Source organism: Falco naumanni, chromosome 3 (assembly GCF_017639655.2).
Source record: "Falco naumanni isolate bFalNau1 chromosome 3, bFalNau1.pat, whole genome shotgun sequence".
Classification (NCBI taxonomy): domain Eukaryota; kingdom Metazoa; phylum Chordata; class Aves; order Falconiformes; family Falconidae; genus Falco; species Falco naumanni.
The window spans coordinates 21,077,899-21,090,658 of record NC_054056.1 but is presented as its reverse complement, the minus strand read 5'-3'; the positions used below and the strand labels follow the sequence as shown (position 1 = coordinate 21,090,658).

Sequence of the window (12,760 nt, the reverse complement as noted above, 5' to 3'; positions counted from 1 at the left end):
GGGAACAACAAAAATATTAAAATGCCAGGCTTCACTGAAGAAATTGATATATCTGTAAGTAGAACAAGACTGATGAGCTGTCTTCTGCTCCGGGGTTAGTGTATGGGGCGCTATGGAGAGAGAACCGATTCCCACTGTGGAGGTGTTTTCTTTCCTGTACTCTGGGTGAGGCAGGGAGCATGAAGAAAATAGGATGTGACTGAGTGGTTAAATACACACAACTGGGCTCGGTTAAATATTCACAGGCTTGACTTTTCTAATGCACTTGATATTTTGGAACAGAAACGGTCTAGACACTTTCTTCTGAAATGCCTATAACCCTGTGTAACACGTATTACTCATGCCTGTAATATAGTTTTAACAGCTATTAGTCAAATATTAACATTTAATAAGCCCTCTGTAAGTGGGTCCTTAAGGTGACATGCTGTGTGAGAATCTCTCCCTAATTTTCTTCAGCCACACCTCACATTCCCAGGGATTTCTCAGGCCCAATGACTATTTAATAGCTTCTAGTCCCAAAACACAGGCAGTGCCGCATACATTATAAGAATTACAATGTGCTGAAGGCGGCTTTGGCATCATTCGTCCAAGTGGTCAAAAGTCATTTCCAAGTCTCTTCGCTCATTTCCAGGTTCAGAAAAGTTCATCCCATGGGAATGAATTTCCTGACCTTCTTTGCTGTGAATTGCTAGCACACCCACTCCAAGCCACATCCAGCCAATCGATGATGAGGCAGAACCTCCCAAAATAATCCGAACAATCTTAAAATAGGAGTCTTTATTTACACAGAAAACAGAAATGACATCAAATGACATACTGTTTTTTCCTTTCCTTTCTTTTCTCAAGATAAACCAAATATCTCCTGTGAGTTTCACACTTCAGCTACTTTCAGAATCCCAAGCTGAGTCTCTTGAGTTGCGGTATCTGAAACCCATTCTAGCTAGGCTTTCCAAGCCAGCGCTTCATTAATTACTGTTTTACGGAGATGAGGTTTCTCAGAACTGCAAGAAATGACTATCCAAATAAAACCAGCAAATGGATTCAATGTAAGATTTTTTTGTAAAAATATGTAATACTTGTTACCACTGCACTGTGCCTGGGTTAAAGTCTTCCTTTAAGTCAGTGCTTTGCAATTTATGTTTCAGCCTCCATAATGTTAGTCAGATATTAATATATGCATGAAGAGCAGCAGTCAGTGTAATTAAAGTGGCAAAGTGATAAATGCATATCCATTTTGCCTGGTAATATTGTGTATTTAACAGGTTTATCTGTTCAACAGTTCTTACTTTAATTATATTTTGCCATTTGGGAATTTTAGGCATATAACAATCATAGCTCTTCCAGGAATATTATTCTTAAAATAAGTGTTCGTGCATTATTAAAAATGCACGTGTGTTTGCTTACTTATTTATTTACAGTGGGTTTTTTCCACTTTTTTAAAAATACTGAATGCTTTATTTCTCTAATAAACTTGGAAAGAAAAAAACCCCAACTCATCTGTTGGAAGGAAGGGTATAAGGCAGGTTTCTTGCTGTGGATAAGCTCTAATCAGGATTTATGCCGTATTTCATGATACAGAAGCTATAGGCAGGTGTCATTCTCTGAAGGCATGGCCCAAGAGCCCTCCATGACTCCTGTGAATGTACAAAAATAGTGAAAGAAAATTGTATGGCAATGAATGGATGCACATAACAGGTCAGTATTAAAAACAACAGTTGATCTTACTGCTGTTGGGCTCAATTGTAACAAAAATGCTCCCTTGGAATTTTTGCACATTCCAAGAGTGAAGTTTTGGGTTAAACCTATCTGCGATGCGATTCGCCAAATGAGCAAAGAGCTATAATGCAGACTGCGCAAACGTGAATTCATTTTACCCATTGTACTGAATACTAGAGTATACCGTGGTTCTTGAGGAACACAGAAAAATTCCCCTTTACACATAACTCACACAGCTGTCGGAGTATATGTGCTGGTGAAATCAGAGACACAACTAGATTCTCAGTTGGTGTAAGCTGATATAGCTCAACAGAGCAATTAAATTTGTCTTAGAAAGTCCTCATTTGGATTGTGACCTTTACAGGGTAAACTTTGGTGACTTTTGCCGTGAGTCTCATGGTATGTTTTGTAAATCTCCATCTCTCTAAGTCACAGGATTTCAAAGGAATCAAAGCCTTTGCTCAATAAACTGGAAACCAAGATTCTGGCCTTGATAGTTAAAATGCTTCAAAACACATATCTTAATGATTAAAAGTTGAGAGGACAAAAATAGCAATAACATTACAGCCCCCAAAAGTGTTATGATATTAAAGTAAAGCTTATGTCTGGCACCTGACTCGTTATTTTTGAGTGGTGATGGCTGGAAATATGGTCATCCTTGGCTTTTCAGAGTGCTGGTGGCTTCAGTGCTGGGGACATTTCCTCTGAGCTCAGCAGATTGAGTTTCAGAACGTTTCCTCCCTGAAATCTGATGGATGGGAAGGCAACAAGCTTCAGACTGATGGTGATGGGGGCCTGTTTGCTGGAGCCCAGATCCTGAGCGAACAGTCCACTGCAGCTCTAATTATAAAAACATTACAGTTCTAACAGTTGCCTGGCCATGAATTATTCTGACAATGTTTAACCTGCAGATAAGAAACCACTATCAGCCTGTCACATTTCCCCCACTAACGAGTTCAGCATCAGTTTAAAAGGAAGTGCAACTCATGAAGCAATGGCTCCGTGTCATAAATTATAGGTATCCGGCATGCATTACAGGGGCAGAAACAGTAAAATAGCACAGGACTCTTTACTATACACTCTTACAGTGACAGAAAAACAGCACTCCACAGTGTTTAATCTACCATAGCTTGTTTATTCCCTTTCACATCCATGCCAGTTCCAAAACACTTGGTGCTGTATTCTGCTGCTATCTGCAATTAGCACAAGTATTTACTTAAAGCTCGAAGGGAGAGAAAGAGGTTGTCTTTGATAAAAAGCATTGGACTCTGTAATCACTCAGACAGTGGAAAACGGTGCTGTCACAGAAGACTTACTCTCATTTATTTCTCTGTGTGTGTATAGGTGCGTATGTGTTGCTCTAGGTGTTTCTTGTTTTGTCTTTAATGAAGTACACAGTACTTTTCTGAAACAAAATCTTGTAAGACCTGTGCTATTGAAGAAGCCACTGTGTACACACTCAGGGAAAAAAAAAACCAACAAACAGAAACAAACAAAAAAAACCCAACCCCCCTGTGATGATTGATACCTTGATAACCTAACAAAATGAAGAAGAGCTTTACACTTAGGAAAGGAGGGATGCTTTCACAAATAATTGCTGCTGCATAAAGTGGATGAATCACGTTTGCTGGTATGGATGAGCATGATGTGGTGGCAGGAATGTGGGATAATATTCTTAAAAACTCCCCAGTTCTATAATTCTTGGGCTTGTCCTTCGTTTCTCCATTCCCTCTTTTGAAAACTAGGTAAGCAAAATGTGTATAGCTTTATCACAGTAGCATTTAACACCTAATTGCATGGAATCAGATTATGATGTTTTGAACACTTGCACAAAAAGAGGAGGGGAAGAAGGTTCGGCTGACGAGGAGACAGCTGCAAGCAGGGTAAGAAGCTTGCTGGGCAGAGGGCAGACCAGAGAAGAAAGAGAGGACGTATCAATGGATACAAAGATACACATCTTCTCATATTCCAGGGAGAAGAGGAAGGAATTGTAACCTGGTGGATCTTTCCTGGATCCCGGTCTTAGTCACAGAGCAGTGGGGTAAAAAAGGAAGCCCCTCTCTTTGGCAGTTTTGTGATTCTAACCCTTAACTCCTTGAACTAAACATTTAATTTTGTATTCAAACAGGAAAAGGGGGGAGGGGGAGAACCCTACAGAGCCTAAAGCCTGCTCTCCTTCTTGTGCTTTAACAAGGAAAACCACAGCAACACATCTTCACTCCCTCAGAACTGAGCTCTTCTTTCCCCGGGCTTTACCTCAGCTTGGCATCTGACCAGAAACACGAGCTGCTTACACCCATGCCCTCTGGACCATCGTGAGTAATTGCCCTTGCCCTGGTTGCTGGCATCCCCCAGCGGGTTATTAGAGCCTGGTGCTTGTGCAAAGGCTCAAGGCATGAGGAATCACAGAGCCAAAGCTTTGGGGTGCTTATCTGATCATCACGTGTTGCCAGACTTTTGGCAGGTAACCCAGTTTCTCCAGCCCTCGTAACCAATGGCACAGGCCAAAATTCCTCTAAACCAAAAAGCCGAAGGGATTGCTATGGAGATTTCGTCTTGGAAAGTGTTCCTTGCGGCTTGGAGAAACAGGAGGTATATATTAGGTGGAGGGATTTAAACTTTGTCAGCAGAATCAAAAGCCTGAATATTGCTGCAGTAATCCTGCCTAAATTTGCTACGATTGCAAGAAATGTTTAGATGGCTTCATGATGTTCAAAATGTTTCTTCCAGGCAGAGACTGAGATCTTTTAGGGAAAAAACATATGTATTATTAGTGGATTACTGAACATACAAAACACTTTGCATCCTGGTCTTTTAGATTATTTGTAAAAATTGAAAAACATTTTTTTTTTATTTTTATTTTTCTGTGTTTAAGAAAAATATAATGTGCAAAAGTCGGCAGAATTTTGGTTTTGTTATGGCTCTAAGGAATGTTTAAATTGATGTAAAGGGTGCAAGAAGTTTTGAGTATGGCAGTCATTTTTTAGTAAGTTGGGATTTTCACCTGGGCAGTCCCATTTTGTACTTTCAGCTATAAGGGACTGGACACAAAGTCCTGGAGTGCTAAAGCAGCTGCTTGGCATTGGTCAATTTTGGTACACTAAGGAAGATAATGTTATGAATATTCTGAGCCCCTCAATTCCATAGTACTTGAACTTCAGCTGACTTGTGCCTTGATTAACCAAACTTTTAAACCGCTTCCCTAGCTTTATTTCAGCTTGTTTTACTCTTCTCATTTTTGGCTTTTCTGTTCGACTCCCCTCTGGCATGTTACTAGATAGATTCAAGTCTTCCACTGGATTAGCCAGTGGCTTCCTTAGAAAGGAGTTAATCATTATCCCCAAAATATTGTGAAGGCATATCATAAAAATATGAGAGTCCGGCGCCTAACATTGCCAGAAGAGGGTCAGCAGAGGGCTGTGGTCTTTTGCTTGTTAAAAGCAGAATATCTGCAGGCACCACTCAGGAAAAACCATCCTGCTTTGCCTTTTACTGGCCTTGTCAGCCAACACAAGCAGAGAAACAGCTTCCCTTAAGGAATATACCTGCAGCAACACCCAGTTCTTTCCTACTTTTGTAAGTTTCTTTCCAGTCTTTCCAGAAAACCCGCCTGCTCCCAGGGCTGATAAGGACTGAGTAAGGACCCTCTGCCTTCCACCTCCCCTCCCGCTGTGTCTGTACTGCCCGTGCTTGTCAGGCACGTGGAACTCTTCAAACACTCGTACTGTGGATGCAGGCACATCAGCAAAGCTGTGCTTTACACAGTGCAGTGCCACTGCCCACTGGCGTGGTTAAAGGATAATCTGTAGCTGTAAATGCTGCTGCACTGAAGCCCCATCTGGCTGTAGGTTTGCCTGAACTCCATGGGCTCCCCAGCCCTTAGATGAGGGTGATGTGGTCTGACTGCATCTGGGTGACAGTCAGCCCAGGACATGCACCCTACCCCTGAACTGTCAATGTTTCTGCAAAGATTAAGTGGTTATCTATCTTCCAAGACTAATCGATGGCTCGTTTTTTCTTTACCCATAGGAGTTTTTTGCTTAGGCAACATGGAGATTCCCCCAGGGAAGAAAAGGGAGTGCAGTGTTGGAGATGTAGGCTGGCCAAAGAGGTCTACAAACTGATGAGCCTGAAGCACAAAGTAAGCAAACTACGCATGTTAGGAGACGCTGTGGCAGCACATCTCAAAACATTGTATTTTGCATTTTGGCCAAGATATTTCCATTTTTGTAGACACCCAAGTCCCCTACCCCACAAAAGAAAACCAAAGCAAATCACAAAGCACCAAATGAGCAGAACAACGTGATTTAAAATAACAAAAAACATCTACTTTTATCCACAGTTTCAACTTGTTGAAGACCGACATATTTGTTGATGATTCTATGGATGTTTTTGACCATTTTCAGTACCAGTAGATGGTGCTCAAGAATATATTGCACAGTTTCTGAACTTTTTAGCGTCCATAACTCTTGATTCAAGTTCCCTGTGAGAGGTTTATCTGGTACTGTTTTAACAGACCCTTCATACAGTGATGGAATGGGTATTCCATGCAGAAACCCTCCTGCAAAAGCATGTAAAACATTTCAGTGCCTTAACTGCAGCAACTAAGTCTCATAACATCAGATGATATAGATTGAAAACCTCATCCCACTTTATAGATCACCTAAGAAAGGAGTAGATTTTCTCTGACTTGATTAAGGTGACACCAAAAAAACACAAAGGAGCTAGGAGTGGATACAAATCTGTTCGAATTTCTGTTGCTTGTTCTAGTCCTCCAAATCCGCAAACATTTATATGCATACTGTAAGCAGAAGTACTGTTAATTTCATACTGTGCAATTATCAAGGCATGGAAGGAATATAGATGAGACAGATATTTAGAAATAACAGTATTCCCTTCTTTTTTATTCATTAGTGAATCAAATCAGTATTATACATATCAGACATAGAAATATGTGTGTATATATATATACACACACGTATGTTCAATGTTGTTAATTAAGGGCGTTTTCAGCTGTCTGCATGAAAGCCCTTTAGCCTGGTAGCATATGTAGCTCTAAATATGATACAGTGAATGTAAAGGAAATGTACTTTTATGAGGCTGCATTTAGAGAAAGTATGCACATAATACGGAAATAATTACAGGATTTTTGTTTTCTTTTAAACCTGAAACCATACACTCACTATGGCTGAAGACTACCTACCTGTATTAAGGGTAAAAACTCCAGTATTCAAGAATTCCAAGATGAAAAGTACCATCTTAATGAATCCTCCAAGCAAAATCTGCTTGACATGAGGAAGTGCTCTTTTTGGGTTTATTTTGTCTATGTTATTGGATTTCTCTACGTCACTTCTGCATATGATAGTCCGTGGAAGGGGGAGGGGGGGAAAGGCAGTGTAGGTTCAGTTGTGAATTTTATGCATATTTAGTATTTATGGTGGCACTGCTTGAGCAAGCCTGTGATTAATGAACAGTGCAGCCCCTCTGAGCATAAAAGAAGGCTTCTTCAGCAGCTGAAATGCATGAGGAATGTATGACAAGAACAGTCAAGGCCCAGTCAGGCTTTTTTACTTTCATGCCAGTCGTATCACACAACAGCACAAGACATTATAAAAAATTACTTTAACATGTCATGTAGAAAATACTGACTGAAGGTTTTCCTATGCCATGCTTTACATCTTACTTTCAAGGTATTGCAGCTCTCTTCTGAAAACCCCGGTGTTGTTTTCTAGAGTTTTGGCACAATGTTTAATCCCCAGCCACTTTCTCATTTATAGCTCTGTAACTGTTTCTTAAAGCCTGGGCTGTACCTACTTGAAGACTGGGATGAGCTATGGCAAATGATCAGATTTAAATAATACAGCAACATTTTGAATGCATTGTTAATTGGATGCTCATAACTGTCACTGTAGTAAATTATGTGACAAATATGTGCTGTCAGATGTTTAGGCATTGACTAGCCTGCTATGATTTAAAGTACATTGAGGTTTCCTTCCTTCTACAGCACTACTTAAGCCTTCAAAAAAAGTTGTATCAGACATTATTTTATCATAGAGGACTTATACGCCTTAACTGATGATTTCAAGTTAACAGCACATCAATGAATTAGGAAGTAGTAAATTTACTCTGGGCATAGCTTTGAATGTTGGGATTTTTCCTTGTTTTTACTGTAGTATAGAAGCTTTGACAAATTTTACCACAAATACTTATCCATTTGGTCTGGAGCCTTTCAACATTTTCCAGCCTAAACATATACAGAAGTGCATTAGTAACTGAGAATACCTTCAAAAAGACAGCCCTGTCTCTGTAGCTGTTCAGGAATCAGTGTAATGCCCATCATCAGAATACCAACGTTTTTAAAAAGAGAAATATCTTTTTCCTCTTCCTCGCCAGCACATGTTCACTAGTCACGCATGAGTCTCTCTGACAAAGAATGGAAAGGAAGAGATTAGTTTTGTCTTTATGTGTAACCGTGAAGATGCACGTGGACAATTTTATCCTGTGCATGCCATAATCTAGACCAGGTCCTCGTCAAACAATGTCTCAGGAAGCTGGCTCCAGTGCTCTGGGGACCCTTGCTGTCAGGATGGACAAGTCACAGGCTATTGGAGCTATTTATACTCGTGCAAAAGGGTAAAAAATATTCACCCCATCAACTACAAATGATATCATGCTTTTGCTATTCTTCTCAGAAATTTTTCACAAATGCCATTGGAAAATGTGATTTGTGGAGTCCAAAATGCATTGTCCAAGGCTTGCCTTCTAAATCAAAAGACATCTTGATGAGCCACTCAGTGCATGCCTGAGATGATGAGCTCCTGGACATGTGTCCATGCTCTCCCACTTGTATGGCAGACCTCCAGGGGCTGTATTTGGGCTGAAATCCAGGGAATCTACAAGTGATGGCTCTGAACTGAATGCATCTGCACCATTTTGCACCTGAACTAATAACGCTGTTCAGCAGTGTGCTGTGATCCATCTGGAATCCAAGTCCCTGGTAAGGAAACATGCAAGTTTTGGAAATTAAACTTCAGTTTCGGTGAAAATCTAGTTTTGCATTGAAAATAAAAATTTCCTTGAAATTTGTTTTTTAATGTTGAATAGATGTCTAACTTCTTTAATCCCCACCCCCACCCTGCAATGTACACATTTAATAAGATTCCTAAATTACTTTGTAAACATTAAAGCTGTTTGGTTGTTTTTTTTTTTATATAAAGACTTTTTTTTAGATAAAGACTATCTAGTATCTAAATCAGGTTTTAAATTTACAGGATCCTGTGCCTCATTCTGGTAGTTCCCTGGGCACCTGGATGCAAGTCCTCTCTATATCTGATATTACTGTTGGCCACATACTGCCAGCGTCAACCCAAACAAAAAGAAGCCTCCCTCTGGCTAGGCTGTTCAGTGCTGTGCCAAGTGTATCTCAGCTGGAAGTGGCTTTTTCCATATCTTCCCAATCTCATACGAATTGTTTTCTCTTCCAAAGGTTGTGAAATATCTGGGTCAGCAGGTATAATAGAAAAGCAAATGGAAAAAAAAAAAATATCTATTTTTGCAACTCCCAAGTCCCATTCCCAACAATTTATTGAAATAAGATGTCATGCATGCACATGTATAATTGATTTCAGATGTACAGTAAAGTTGCCAAAGATATACTCAGCAGAAATAACTGTAATTTTTTCAGATCTGCTCTTCTTCCATCAACTTGGCCTCCAGCACCAGAATTCAGCACACAGTGAAACACATTTCATACTCCTGAGCACCTGCCGATGCGTCTCCTGCCTCTCCGCTCGGAGAGGATGGAAGGTTTGATGCAGTTGTGGTATCTGCCACAAGCTGGACTTGCTCGCTGTACAACTTGCTGTTTTGCAATTCTGATTTCTTTTTATAATCGTTGTTTTAGCCCTGTCCCCTAGCTGATCTTGAACTTGTGCGACACTGATGCAGGAGTAGCAAACAACATACTCTAGTGAGAGAAAAGGCTGGTTTTCAGGGCTTTTAGGAATGTGACCTTAAGTATTGATTTATAGCCTGCTGCAATGCTCTAGTGCAAAAGGGAACTGTGTAATTAAGTTAGTATCTGCGCTTTCTAAAATAGTGCTGAGCTGCAACAAAAAGAGACCCTTTATTTTTGCTCCCTGCCTCTCAGTGAATGCAGATGCAGGCACTGCCCTTCGACCCTGCTCTGCTCTCCCCAGCTGCAGATTATTTTTCTCTCTGTATGCCTTTAGGTGCTGATAGACAGAATAGGACCCATTAATTCTTGTGTCTGACTTTCTTTTTTTAGTGCAGACAACGGAGCAGATTTCTGCACTTGTACCTGACTTTTAGAAGATTGTGTGTCCTTACACGGGTGAAAAAAGAACAGCAGCCGAGGAAATGCAGGTGGGGTCAGAAAATTTAGCAGGGTGGGTGGTCACAACGTGGCGCAGACTTGAAAGCAAAAACTTCTGCAGGAAAATTCCCACTTCTCAGCATGACACATTATTCTGAAACTCATGTATAAGGTAACAGGGTAAACACAATGAGAAATCTCTTTTGTATTCCATTACAGTCATTAGAGAAATAGGCCACAAAAGGTAATGGCAATAAAACCGAATACCTTGAAGTAAGCATCTAAATTACATGCTAATGTATGCAAATTAGCACACCATGTTCAATGTCCATAAAACTACAAAATATAGCTAATTAATAGTAGGTAAGCTGCTTCGTTTCATATTCACAGAGTTACAGGGAAGGTAGTGTATTTTTATAATTGTAGAACATTGGCCTTGGGGAACACATCAAACATTCAGTTTCTCTCCTCTGGCAAATTCGCCCAGCACACTGGAAGTAATTGCCTTTCCACTTCCTCACCCAGGGTCTTACTCTGAGAGCAGGCTCCGAAATTAAAAGTAAAACAAAACAAAAAGGCTCCCAGTTTTGCAATTACTTTCCTGTGGAAGTAGCTCTTATTAATGTTAATATAATCTCTGTTTGGCAAGGTACCTAAACGCGCTTGGTACCCTTGGCATACCTAAATGGGCTTAACGACTGAAACCCCACACGGATATAGGCTTTGTAAAGCCCCCAAACAGCAAACTGTTCCCAGCAGAATTCATGGTTCAAGCTCCTGATACAATGTGAAAATAGAGCACCTGAGAACAGGTTCAGCAAACGCAGCAAACTGAGCATGGAGCGAAGCAGCTCACCTGGGAAGAAAGGTGGAGGGAGCACGTGGGTCAAGCCCTGCTTCTGGCAGAGACTGAGAGCGCAAGCAGACACAAACTCCTCTGCCCACATTCTGGAATCCTGCATGGGAAAATTCTCCGGTTTGAAAGCCACATCTCTCCTGTGCTTGAAATGAATACTCCCATCTTTTAGACTACCCAGCCAACAAAGCAAAGGAGCCCAGGTCAAGATGGAGCGATGCCCTGCTCAAGACATGAGTGAGCTTCTGTGTGCAACCTGAGAGACAGCTGCAATGGGAGCTGAATGGAAAAATGAGCACTTGAGGATAATTTTTCAGTACAAACAATGAGTAGCAGTGGATGGGAACCCTGTGAAAGATCTTCTGAGCTCCCTTCTGCTGTAAAGGTGATCAGTCTGCAATCTGAAGGAGCTCTCTGGGTGGCTATCTGTGTGCTGTGGGGCTGTGGCCATGCCACCCTCCTCTGCAGGCTCCCGATGAGAAGCTCTGTTGAGCCCATGCAAAGGCAGGTCACCTTAGCCTCTTCACAGAGCTTCGGGCATCATCTGAGATGGTGGACATCTTCTAGATGCCACACTTGTGCCCCCGTACCAGAGCAACTCCAGGATGTCCTGCTTCCCCCCGCTGCCCTGCTACCGCAGTGGCTGCTCCTCTCTGCAGAGGTGTAGTGCAGCACAGGAACAAACAGGTAGGAAAAAACCCCACTTGTGTGTCACGGGTGAAGGGAGGATGTGTTTTGTTCAGGGTCTTACTGGATAGGTGCTGAGATGACTGATGGTGATGACTGCAATATGTCTTAGGTACCCGAGACAGAGGTTATAATTTGCCAAATACTTTTCATGAGCCAGAGGTTCTCCTTCTGGAAAGCTGTTCAGTTTCAAAGCAAAACATTTATTTTATATGCATGCATGCGTGTATGTATATGTATATATATATATGTATATAAAATCTACACCTGTTTGGCAGAGCAGTTGAACTTTGATCAACTTCAGGTAAATGCTTACCTTGCACTTCATGTAAAAATTAACCCCAGTGCTAAACATGTGCTTAAGTGTTTTCGGATTTAAGATGGTTTTCAGGATCAAGGCCCTAAAAAGGACAAACGAGTGTAGCTGTTTCAGACAAGAAAATGGAGGCTGGCTCGAAGGAGACACTACCAAGAGGAAAAAGTATGTGGAATGTTGTAGAGACTTTTAAGTAAAGGAAGGAAAAAAAAACATATAAAAGTAATGGGCTTACAGAGGGAAGCAACATGTGAAAATAAATGTCAAAGTAATAGAATGAGGGGGGGGGATAAAGGACATAGAAAGTGGAAATAGAATGTTAATTTAAGACTGACACCTCCTCTTATGTTAAAAATTTAAATTGCAGCATGCTTGACTGACAGTCACCAATTCAGCTTCTACTCTCACTTGTTCCCATACTGCCTCATATTTAGTCATGCTGCCCTGTGCTAGGGAGTCGGGAGAAAAAGTGCCTGGAAGCTCCATATTGCAGGGAGTCCCAAGCACAGGAGGGATGCTGATGCACCTCAGAGTGCAGAGCTTTATTTTCTAAGGCATAAAAGAATAGTGGTGTGTGTAGGGGTGTGGGTGTGGGTGTGTGTGTGTGTGTGTGTGAGTGCGTGTATAATAATTCTAAGGAACGGGGTATCTAAGGAATAGTTTTGCTCAAAAGCAACATTTTCACTGTATGTAAGACTTTTTCAGGCTATGGAGAAACTACAACTGCCTTGCTGCCACTGGGCAGCGGTGCCTGTCACGGATAGCACTGTCTGGAGGGCTGCTGATTCAGCATGTGATATGCGGAGGGCGAGCTGATGTAACCTAGTGCCAGCTATAAAAGGTCTTTAGT

General features: G+C 41.2%; 1 long non-coding RNA gene across 2 annotated transcripts; it reads left to right on the top strand.

Moving 5' to 3' along the window:
- Positions 1–3,906: 3,906 nt before the first annotated feature.
- On the top strand, positions 3,907–11,774 carry LOC121084168. Of its 2 annotated transcripts, XR_005826618.1 has the most exons (4): positions 3,907–4,031; positions 5,746–5,857; positions 9,401–9,522; positions 10,004–11,774. It is a non-coding gene; the product is annotated as an uncharacterized LOC121084168 (long non-coding RNA). The 2 variants fall into 2 exon arrangements; XR_005826617.1 differs by having other exon boundaries at positions 9,401–11,774.
- The last annotated feature ends 986 nt before the right edge of the window (positions 11,775–12,760 follow it).